General features: G+C 41.8%; 1 long non-coding RNA gene across 1 annotated transcript in view; it reads left to right on the top strand.

Moving 5' to 3' along the window:
• LOC309518564 overlaps positions 1–12,433 on the top strand; it is an 89,624-nt gene that overhangs the window by 35,395 nt on the left and 41,796 nt on the right. Inside the window, exon 2 of the long non-coding RNA XR_014213498.1 lies at positions 10,040–10,303. This is a non-coding gene — a long non-coding RNA (uncharacterized lncRNA). The remainder of the gene's footprint in view (positions 1–10,039; positions 10,304–12,433) is intronic.

Raw genomic sequence — 12,433 nt, 5'->3', positions numbered from 1 at the left:
CAGAGAATAACAGAACAAGAGATAGAGGGTGCCATTCAGGACATGCAACTGGGCAAATCTCCAGGGCCAGACGGACTGACCTCCAGATACTACAAATCTTTAAAGGAATGGTTGATACAACCGTTAAAGGACATCTGTAATGAGATCTTAGAGGGAAAAAAGGCACCCGAATCGTGGAAAGAAGCATATATTTCACTCATACCAAAGACAGAGACTGAAAAGACTCAACTGAAGAACTACCGCCCAATTTCGTTACTCAATGTGGATTACAAAATTTTTGCAGACATTTTAGCAAAAAGATTTAAAAGAGCACTGATGGAGAAGATTCACAGAGACCAAGCAGGCTTTCTCCCAAAGAGACACCTCTCAGACAATGTTAGGAATATAATAGACATTTTGGAAAAGTTAGAGGTGAACATAAATACTAAAGCAGTTTTGATATTTGTGGATGCGGAGAAAGCCTTTGACAATATTTCGTGGAGTTTTATGAAAAAGAATCTTCATGGGATGGGGGTAGGACAAGGATTTGAGAATGGTGTGGGTGCAATATATTCCGAACAAAAAGCTAAGTTGATTGTAAACAATGTAATAACTGAGGAACTTAAGATAGAAAAAGGAACACGACAGGGGTGCCCAATTTCTCCATTGCTTTTTATTTCGGTCCTGGAGGTGTTGCTGAACATGATTAGAGAGGACCAGCAAGTTAAAGGTGTAAAGGTCGGAACTAAACATTATAAGTTAAGAGCGTTCGCAGATGACCTTGTATTGACCTTGCAAGAGCCAAACACTAGTACAAAAAGAGTGTTGGAAATAATTCAACAATTTGGACAGGTAGCTGGATTTAAATTGAATAAACAAAAAACTAAAGTCTTAGGGAAAAATCTAACAGATATGGAGAAGAATAAGTTTCAAGAAGAGACAGGTCTGATGGTGGTTAAGAAGGTGAAATATCTAGGGGTTAATTTAACATCTAAAAACTTGAATTTGTATAAGGACAACTATGAAAAATGTTGGTCAGAAATTAAAAAAGATTTAGAAATATGGTCAAATTTGAGATTATCAATGTTAGGCCGAATTGCAGTGATTAAGATGAATGTATTGCCTAGAATGTTATTTTTATTTCAAACTTTGCAGATTATTGACAAGATGGACTGTTTCAAGAGGTGGCAGAAAGACATTGCGAAATTTGTCTGGCAGGGCAAAAAGCCCAGAATAAAATATAAAATATTAACAGATGCAAAAGAAAGAGGGGGATTTGCCCTGCCGGACTTAAAATTGTACTATGAAGCAGCAGCGTTCTGCTGGCTGAAAGAGTGGATGCTCCTCGAGAATACAGATATCTTGGATTTAGAAGGTTTCAATAACGCATTTGGCTGGCATGCATATCTATGGTATGACAAAATCAAAGTGCATAGTGCCTTTAAAAATCATATTGTAAGGAAAGCGTTGTTTAATGTTTGGATGAGATATAAAGATCTGTTGGAAAACAAAACCCCTAGATGGTTGTCACCCTTAGAGGCTAAGGCCCACAAGAAAGTCAATATGGAGGTTGGATGGCCAAAGTATTGTGAGATTTTAGAACAGGATGGAGAGAAACTGAAATTAAAGAGCCATGAAAAACTAAAACCCAAAGTACAAGATTGGCTCCACTATTATCAAATAATGGAGGTTTTTAAACAAGACAGGAAAATTGGCTTCCAGGTGGAAAAATCAAAACTTGAGACAGAATTGTTAGAACCCAATACTAAGAATTTGTCAAGAATGTATAACTTGCTGTTGAAATGGAATACACAAGACGAAACAGTTAAATCAGTTATGATTAAGTGGGCACAGGACATTGGTCATAATATTATGTCTGCTGACTGGGAAAGGTTGTGGAACACCGGTATTAAATTTACGGCATGTAGTGCTTTAAAGGAAAATGTGATGAAAATGGTCTATAGGTGGTACATGACCCCAGTTAAGCTAGCAAAAATTTACCATTTGCCTGATAACAAATGTTGGAAATGTAAGGAAACTGAAGGTACTTTTTATCATCTTTGGTGGACATGCCCGAAGATTAAGGTTTTCTGGGAGATGATATATAATGAAATGAAAAAGGTATTTAAATATACCTTCCTTAAGAAACCAGAGGCCTTTCTCTTGGGCATTGTCGGCCAATTGGTGTCAAAAAAGGATAGAACTTTTTTTATGTATGCAACAACAGCAGCAAGAATACTGATCGCAAAGTATTGGAAGACACAAGATTTACCCACCTTGGAGGAATGGCAGATGAAAGTGATTGACTATATGACATTGGCGGAGATGACGAGCAGAATTCGTGACCAGGGAAAGGAGACTGCGGAAGAAGACTGGAAGAAATTTAAGATTTATCTTAAGGACTATTATAAACTCGATGAAGTTTAGAATGTCGAGATTTTATAGAGAGAAAGGGTTGCAGTAATATAAGATTAGATTAAGAAAGGACTATGATGAATTAGGATGGGAAAAAACATTTATAAGTTGCTATAAAATTCGGACATGAGGATGCAGAAAGGGGAGGTATGGGGAAGTCCGAGGAAAGAAGTCTATGAAAGGACATTATGAAATTATACTTGTTTGTTTGTCTGTTTTATTTATGTTTGTTTGTTATAAAAACTTTTGTAAAACCAATAAAAATTTTATAAAAAAAAAAAAAGATTCTCTAGCAGTCCATGCACAAGGGCAGACTTTGCTCATCTGTCATAATATGACAATACCAAAACTTGGTGCCCCCAAATGGATCTTCTCAATGATGGATCTCCTCAGTTTTGTACCCCTTGGCTTGGCACCCTGTGGGGGAGGGCTGCCCGTACTGCCCTAAATCTTGCACTGCCATGCAACAGACAAGTTAAAAGGTGGCACCTGACTTCGGTATGGTGGCAATGAAGGATCTTCTACTCATAACAGACAGGATAATGACAGGAGCACTGCCTCTGTTCCACCTCCTCTTCCACCACCATCAAGGTTTTGCTTAAAGCTTTTTTGCTCTGCTGTCGTCCAGGTCTCCACTGTTTCCAGTGCCAGATTTATGTATAAGCTAAATAAACTATAGCTTAGGGCCCCACTGTCTTGGGGCCCCCAAAAAAATTTAAAGGAAAAAAAATTGGATGTGCATTTCCAAAATATAAGATAAAAAACAAATAAAATAAAATCTACATACACCAAAAGTGTTTTGTGTTGTGTAGGCTCCTATGATGTAAGTAATGGGTTCCGCCTGCTAGCCGGCTCCCTAAAATATCACTCTGCATGGACTGGTTACATGGCAACATGTGCAAATGGCTTTAGATACCCATTAGGTCCATAAATTACCATATAGCATATAGGACCTATTCAACACAAAAAACAGCAACAATTTGTTTTTGACAAAGGAGAGCTGGACATATAAAGGGCCGCATTACCTTCAGTGGCTTAGGGTCTCATCAAACCTAAATCCAGCCCTGACTGTTTCCATTGGCCAGGGAGCCCATGGATGTGCTCAGTGACATGTTTCCAAATACCTCTGCAAACAAATGAACAAACCCAGTCTGGAGGAGACCACAATCTAAACCCCAAGACTGGTGGTAGAATGGGGGTCAAGATGGACCTCTTCACCCAGGCCAAAATTTGCGTGGTTTTTGTGAATCCACCTCTATTGCCTAGTAAACGATCTGTGGTCCATTTTAAATTGCTTAAATATTGCATGCTTTAAATACGTAGTAGTAACCTGCCGTGCTACTTTGTGGTGAATTTGTCTCATTTGTAAATAAATACGTAAGTGGATTGTTGCATCCTTCGCATTAAGGGCTTAACTGGGCGTTTTGCAGTCCAATCTCTATACCTTCTTATTTGGAAGCCTTGCATTGGATTACAGGTCAGTGCTAGCATTTTTTTGAATACGGAATACAGGCGTGGCAGCTGCTCCGGATTAGCTAAAACAGCACAGAAAAATGCAGCTCCATCGTGCGCAATTGGCAATGGGTATATTTGACTTCCTTCTCCCCGCTCCTCGCCTTTGTCTACACCGGCCACAGTGGTTTGTCGGCCGGGAGTGGGGCGCAATCAAGGCCACTCTCACGCACCACCCGCACCCCGCAATGCCCAGAGCCTCGAAATCGCCCTTCCGGTATGCAAGTTACGCTAGGCCTCGCTTCCTCCAGGGCGGTCCATCTACTGTAAAGAAATTGCCTCTCCCCTCGGCAAAAACGAGCCAGTCTATACAAAGTGCAATGACATATATAAACAAAATGTTAATTCCTATAAAGGCATAGCGAGCCAGTCGGGCGGAAAATTAAAGCTGACATTGAGTTTAATTAAACAAAACAACCAGCTTTGGATATCTGGGGAGCAGAGAGACGAGAGCGGTTGGAGAGGGTGGAAGAATCGGCAAAGCTTGCTAGAAACTGCTCAGGAGAAAAGACGAGTGTAATTATATGTTAAAAAGAGACCCTTTCCATCCGCCTTGCGGTCTTCTTCCCTCGCTCCTTGGTGGTAGAGTAGCCACCGCCACAGAAACGAGGCCACAACAAAGATTTCCAGTGAGACCTACCAAAAATGACACCAAACCCTGCCAGAGCAAATCTGCACCGTTTGAAACCTTAGCGAGAGCTGCGGGCCTTTTCTTGCTGTTTTTCAACTTAGGCGATTCCCTTCCTGCTTTAAGGCAAACCGTCTGTTGCGATGTGGTGTGAATTCGACCCCCAGCCCGAGAAAACCCCATGGCTGGCTCTCACCTGGTCAGGTGTGTTCCCGAGCTTTCTTGTGTCTGCCTTCAAGCACCGTCGCAGAGTCCCAGAGGGCTCTGCAGAGAGATTTCAAAAAGAAAATGACATTTCCAGAGTGAAACGGAAGAAATGAAATGGACAAAGGCTCTTTGACATTGGCTTCCTCCCTGAGAGACGCGTGTCTGGCGAGATCCAAGGATCGGCCAGGCTATTAATTCAAGGAGAGCCCAATACACAACATAAAGTGTGCGTGTTTTGTCAATTAAGGGCAGGATTCATACTGTACATGCGCCTCTTAGCTATCCCTGCTTGCTATTCCTGCCGTAAATGAAAGGCATTCCAGCGATCATCCTCTGAGGATCTGAAATTACTACAGTTTATGGGGTGGGGTCGCGGGGAGATCTTGTATAATGCAGGAGGACCATCTAAAGCTGCGCACTGGTCAGTTCCATTGATTTGAGTGGGAAGTAATCAAGCACGTGTCTATTAAAATCAATTGGATTTCCGGGGGTCGGAATGGATCATGTCCCATTGCACCTCGGCTTGCAAGCATAGGACCACAAATCCAAGATTGTGTGTTTCAGGCTGGATACAGACGTGCGTGTATGATTGTAAGAACCTGTGCGTCTGAATGGGACACAGGCGGTCGAACTTGCATATCCCTCCCCTCAAACGCAGTGTCCCCCCCCCAGTGTTAGTACACTGTCAAGGGGATATAACTCAATCGATGTCCACGCACGTGTGAACTAACACTTTGCGTGCAAGAGCTTGGCAAACCCAGGAGCATATACAAGTTCGTTTTTAAGTAGACGGGTCATTCGTGACCAAAACCAATAGAAAAGGCAACAGACCCACACACCGTTTTCTCAATGTTTGTGATGCGGCATTTTTGAAGCCTATTTTGCAAATTAATACCAATGTGCAAATTTGCACATGCTTAGATATTTATAATGATAAAAATGCCCCATGCATAAATTAAAGAGGGGTAAATGGGATGCTGTATATTTAATTATTCGTTTTTCGGATATGATTGTAAAATGCAATGCGTGAAAATGGCCCTAACTGGAATAGAACAAATGGCTATTTAGTCGGCCATCCTTGCTCCTCCAGAAGTCTGAAGGATGGATGTGGAAGTTTATAGGCAGCAACATTCTGCTTTTGTCTTTCCCCAGGATCTGCTACTCAATTTCCCTATAGGTCTGGATCTGCCTTCAGCAATTTGATATATATATATCCACATATGTTGATAGTCATCCTGTGGCAAGCAGTTCCATGGGCAACTTACCTTGTGTTTGCCTTTTAGCGAGGAACCATATCCCGCCCCCCAAAAAATCAGGGCCCTCCCCCTCTCCAAAAGATTCCTGCACTGCAGGGGGTTGGACTAGATGACCCTCGTGGTCTCTCCCACCTCTACAATTCTATGATTTTAGGATACTTCTTACTTCTGTAAAGCTCCTGTGTTGGTCAATGCTCTTTAACTGAACCTCTTAAGGGCGCACGCAGGGACGCCTGCTCTTTCCCTCAATAAGTGCTCCTCTTGGTAGAACAGATGAATTGCTACTTGCTCTTTATCTTGATAGGGCTGATGCCAATGCTGCCTTTATATGGTATATATGTGCTTTTTTGACAGGTCCTTTTGGTGTGTATTATGGTCAGTTGACTAATAAATCCTGATGGATTGATCACATACGGACGTGCCTTCTGCAGTGCTGCAGAGTACTGGAGTGTAGCGTTGAGCTTGCCTTACATAGGAAACTGCCTTGTACTGAATCCATCGAGTCCATCGGTTCACCGAACTCAGTATTGTATACGTTTGTTTACACTGGCTGGCAGTGGCTCTCCAAGTTTCAGACCAGGAACCCAGCCCTACGTGGAGACGCCAGGGATTGAACCCGGGAAATTTTGCATGCAAAGCAGATGCTCTACCACTGAGCTATGGTGCTTCCCCGGATATTATCTGTCGCCCACAAGAAGTCCCCGCCCCCACAGTGAAAAACTTTGCATGGTTTTATATGTATTAGAAAAACGCATATACATACTTCCTACCCAAAGGATTACACTTCAGACATAAACAGCAATGTTCGAAGCAGAACCTTACATTGCAAATTATAAATAACTAGCCCTACACATTTCTATATATTTTGGTTGCAGCCAACGTTAGTCCTACTCGGAGTAGACCCACTGAAATTAATGGACATGGCTGACTGAAATCCATCAATTTCTATGGTTCTACTATGAGCAGGACTCACACTGGATAGAAACCTTCGGGATGTCCTGAAAAATCCTTACTTCCAATCATATGAGCATATTATTCCTCTTTGGGTTCACAAATCATACTTTAAAACAGTGTCAGGAAATCATTTCTAAAAATTTACATGACTAAGGTAAAGCATCTCTTGAAGGCAATGGAACCTTCCCAGAAGAATGAGATTACCTGCAAGACCCATTGAAACGAATAAGTGCCCGTTAACTTGAATGGGTCTGCATTGAATACCACCCATGGATTTTGATGGTCTGTGGCATGGGCGTGGCCAGGATTTTTGTTAGGGGGCAGGCTTTTGGATTTGTATTGATTCTTGTTGATTTTTAATGATTTTGGGGGGCAGCTGCTCCTGCCCCCCTCCATGGCTACGCCCATGGTCTGTGGTTGTATTCGAAAATGAGGTGTCCTGGTCGACACCAGTTACTCAAAACGTGTATTGGGAATGCCTGCCTCACCAATAGATACAGGTAGCATGGCGAATACGTGTGCAAAAACTGTCTATGCGCCAACACGTACATTTGTGCGGAAATGTCTTGAGACCTGCACTGAAGGGGAAAGTGGTGCTCACCATTGACTTGCAGTCCGGTAGAAGTCTTCTTCTTCTTCTTCTTCTTCTTCTTCTTCTTCTTCTTCTTCTTCTTCTTCTTCTTCTTCCCCCCAACTAAAGTTATATTCTTGAGTAAGAAGAGGGGTGCACAGGTTTGTGCTTCGTCATTTCAACAGAGGTAGCCTGGACGAAACGCTCGTACAGCCTCCGAAAGATCCCCTCTGTCCTGGGTGGTGCAATGATCCCTTCCCATCCGCCAGAAAAAAACACAAAAACAAAAAACAGACAAACAGAAGGTACCCCCATTCAGCAGGAATGCCAGGTGACAAGCTGAATGGTGATGACATTAATTCGGTTTGTTATTAAGTACTTGAAAACAGTTACTTCCCTGCAACTGGAGGAAAGTAACACAGAAACTGTTCAGAAGCGTTATTAGTTTAGCAAAGGAGAAGGAAGGAGCGCGGATTTTCGGATGAGCTATTTCCCTTCGACAATTACTTAACTGTAGGGCTTGAAGGTTTAATGGGTAGATTAATCAACTCAGTTTTTTAGTTGATTAATGATGTGGGTCCAATTTTAATTGGAGATGGCAAATTTTCATAGAGGGGGTTGAGATTGAAGGGATCACTTTTAAGTTCGACGTCCTGATATACTGAAGCGTACATGTCTTCTATTGAAATATTACTCTCTTGCAGCAGAGAATTGGCGTGGAGGGGGCACCAAAATATAAATATGGCATTTCCTGGGGGGCGGGGAGAACCCACGTCTCTTTATGCTTCGGCCAATATCTCAAAACTTTGTCTAGATTTGAATATTTGGCTATATGAAAAATGCATTTCACTTCAATCAGTCATTAAATGGTGGAAAGGCAGGTGCTTAATCAAGTATAAATTCGTTAATTGGTGGACAGCCGTGAAGGAATTTATTCTAAATCACATTCCAACCAGTAATGTCCTCCTCCAGTAATGTAAGCTGAGAGCATAATTCTATGCATGTCTACCAGTGTATCCTGTACCCCACTTACCTGGGAGTAAGCCCCATTGAACATAACATAGTGGGACTTACTTCAGGATTGCACTGCTCTAATGTAGAATACTGGCAGGTAAGGGCGCGCGAGAGAAATTGGAATGTGCTAAAAGTAAAACACCACCCCCCCACTAATACTTAGACTGATTGAATTTCATCCGCCTATTTCTAAATTCCCCTTTCCTTCCGTTTCTGCATTATTTATAATTACATAATCAATTTTACGTGGCGCTTTCATAGAGTAACATGCCCCGATGATCTTGCAATTAATTACACACGCTAAATTTAGGTCAGGGTGTGGATTATTACGCAGTTATACCGCCTAGTTATACGTAGTTGATTGAGCGGTGTATAAATCAATTCATACATCTACCAATATATCATATATAAATTTGTATGTAGCAATACATTCCCGAATTCTGGAGAAATAGTATAATTAATATTGCGATTGTTACCAGAACTCTCGCAATTTTCGTTAGCATAGAACTGAGAAATTAGAGAAACAGATCCCCCCCCCCCCATGTTCCCAGAACAATCTGGTTCTAAGGCAGGTTCTGTACTCACATCCTGGACTATTCAGTCTATCGCCTCTTTTTAAAAAAGCAAAGTATGTTTCCTTGGTTACCTCGATATATTACAAAAATCGCTTCTCGGTAGAGTCAGCCGCCTCCCGCTACACACCCACCCCATCCTATGTAATCTCATAGCAGCAAAGGAATAACTCTCACTTCCCTAAAAGTACGGAAACAAAACGAATTCCCATAGTAAAAATAAACACGGCATTCACATTATGAAAAATCTGAACATCGTCTATAGCGAAAGAAAAGATACTTCATTTAACAAGGATGAAAGACACCGACTCTTATGAATAAGAACATAATGGTCTTTTTTATTAATAAACAAAGAATAAGATCTCTTTAGAACGGTTGAATGACTCAATCAGAAGCTTAAAAAACTAGTATAAACTGTAAATAATTTTGACAGAGTTCTCTTTTTAAAAAAATGCAGTGTAGGGTCAAGAAAGCGGATCTGATTTTTAATTATTATAATATATATATATATATATATATATATATATATATATATATATATATATATATATTAAAAAAGAGATAAATCTATCAGAAATGAAAAGGAAATGTGTCTGGATTTTTTGCGAAAACGTGAATCTTGTTTATATACTGTACAAGTTAGCGTAAGGGCAACGGACAGGCACGATCTAGCCAGAACTTTAAGATTCCATGGGTGCATATACTGCAGCTTACTTCCGAGTAGGCAGGTCCGGGAGAAGTAAGCACATGCCAAATATATTCCATAGTGGATATTACTGGACATTTTTTAAGGGCTTAAGATATGCTTAAACTGACATCTTTCTTTCTTTCTTTCTTTCTTTCTTTCTTTCTTTCTTTCTTTCTTTCTTTCTTTCTTTCTTTCTTTCTTTCTTTCTTTCTTTTTTGACATTTTCCTTTCTGTCCCCAAAAGTTTTTATTCTCTGCATATCTTTAAGCAGACACACCTGGTTTTCAAAATATAATCTTTACATAGTCCACCCCCTTCCATCCGTCATATGGCGCTTGAAGAAATGCGCTCCGCTCCCTTCACCACCAATTCAACAGGACAACGGAACTACCTTGGCTTGTTTCCCTTTGAAGGTGAAAAGGTCGCTGTCCAGAACAGATGGTGCTGAATGCCGAAATCGCCCAGGACCAGAGTTAGGAAGACAGAGCCCTCCCTTCGGCTACAAAGGTAGAATAACAAGATGTTGTCCTGATTTGGGGAACAGAGTTTAATTAATGGCACTGTGGACAACTAACCTGCTACATATTTGGGGTGGGGAGGTGGGTGGGTAAAAGAGAGAGGGTCAGTGAAAGCAATGCCTAGCAGGATCCCATGCAAGTTTACTGGGAAACAAATCCCACAGAGTTCAATGATGCTCTCATCCAGTTTAATGCACATGGAATTGCAGCTCAATCCTATTCATGCTTACTTGGAAGTAAGTTCCACTGTGTGGAGGTCCCAGGTCACTGTTCTTAGGGACAGTGGTAGATAGGACTGAAAGGCAGTAAACCGCTGGGAACAACTATTATTAGTATCCCATGATATTATAAGTATCCCACTCTATACTTGGTAACTACTACACTGTATATTTTAAAGCAGTTGCAGTTCTATTCTAGTAATTAAAGATGAGTGTTATTGTGGTTTTACTGTATTTAGTATCCCCTTTTCCAGTATTGGTTGATCTAGATCATTTAAACAACTTTGGGAGTAAAAACCTGCCACACTGCAATAATATTCTGAATCCTTAGAAGTCAATGGTCAGACTAATTTTTTAATCTGACCCCATCAGTTGGGACAGAACCACAGCTCAGTGATTATATCTGCTTTGCATGTAGACGGTACCAGATTCAATCCTAATTTTTTTCCAGGCAAAGTTGGGAAAGACTGAAACGCCAGTCAGTGTCATGACACCCCCGTGTCAACAAGAAGTACCTACACCTATAAGGAAAAGTTAGAGTCTGCTTTTTTATTGCAACGGAAATAACAGGAAACGCGCCACCAAGCCCTAGAATGAGTTAAAAGGACACCTTAAACATTAACATCGCAACCCTCATCAGAAGTAAGGGCTATTGAATTCCATTGATCTTATTGCCAGTTAAACAGAGTTCGGATTGCAGCCTAAATTTAACTGGAAAATAGGAACTGGAATGGCATCTCTGCAGAGAATTTCTTGTGTCCGTGTTGCATTCGAGCTGGAAGCTGATGGATTTTACTGAATTCACTTCTGTTGAGGAAAAAAATGATGAAAAGGGAATGGTGAGGAATGGAAACCACATGCAAACCTTTGTGGAGATTTGGCTGGCAATCCTACACACGGGTTGCTTTGGTTCTATTGAAGTCAATGGGATTTAAGCCGCGTAACCTGCGTGCAGAATTGCACGATTTTTATGGATCAGCCGGAGGTTTTTTTAAAATCTTTAGTAGCTGAATACCCTCTGCAAAGTGACAGCGCGGTCCATCCACACATTTCAGCGAATCTAAAAATGTTTGGGCTCCCCCCCCCCTCCGCTCCTCGTGGGGGGATTCAGTCGCTCTGTTGGTGGGGGTGGCGGGGAATCAGTGGACCCAGTGCAAATATTTTTGCTTAACTTGGAGAGAGCGATGGTCTCTTGGCAGGAATGGGCAAAATCGTTCCGGGTGGAACCGGAGAAAGTTCTCTAGGCTAGGAGAATGCGTTATACTTAAACTGGGGCAACCAGTGAACCCCTTGCAGTCCTAACCGCCCGGTCGGAAGGCCACTCACTTCCTGTTGTATTCAATGCCTTAATATCCTAGGCGTTGTTCGTGGCAACCACCCTAACTAAGCAATTGGAAGGGAAGAAAAAAAAACCCGTCTTTTTCTAAGGAGATCAGAATGGGGAGGGCTGGAGCAAGCAAGACACAAACAGCAGGCGTCTTGATCGTGAGGGAAACCTGCTCAGAGGAACACAGGGATTTGTCTTATGTCAGACCATTGACACATCTACCTCAGTAATGCCCACACTGGCTGGCAGCAGCAGCAGCTCCCCGGGATTTCAGGCAAAGAAGGGTCTCTCTGAGCCCTACCTAAAGATGACAAGGAACAAACCTGTGACCTTCTGTAGACAAAGCAGATGCAAATAAGTGGTATTTATTTCCCACCTTTTTCTCCAAGAAGGTCAAGGTGGTGTACATGGCTCTACCCCTCCCCATTTAATCCCCCAAACAACCCTGTGAGGTAGGCTACCTGAGAGGCAGTGACTGGCCCAAGGTCATGGCTGAGCTTCATGGCTGAGTGGGGATTTGAACCCTGGACTCCCAGATCCCATTCTGACGCTCTAACCATATTGGTTCAGTTAA

This window comes from Podarcis vaucheri (genome assembly GCF_965113315.1).
Source record: "Podarcis vaucheri genome assembly, chromosome: 14".
In the NCBI taxonomy this organism is placed as follows: domain Eukaryota; kingdom Metazoa; phylum Chordata; class Lepidosauria; order Squamata; family Lacertidae; genus Podarcis; species Podarcis vaucheri.
This window is presented reverse-complemented; position numbering and strand designations above follow the sequence as displayed.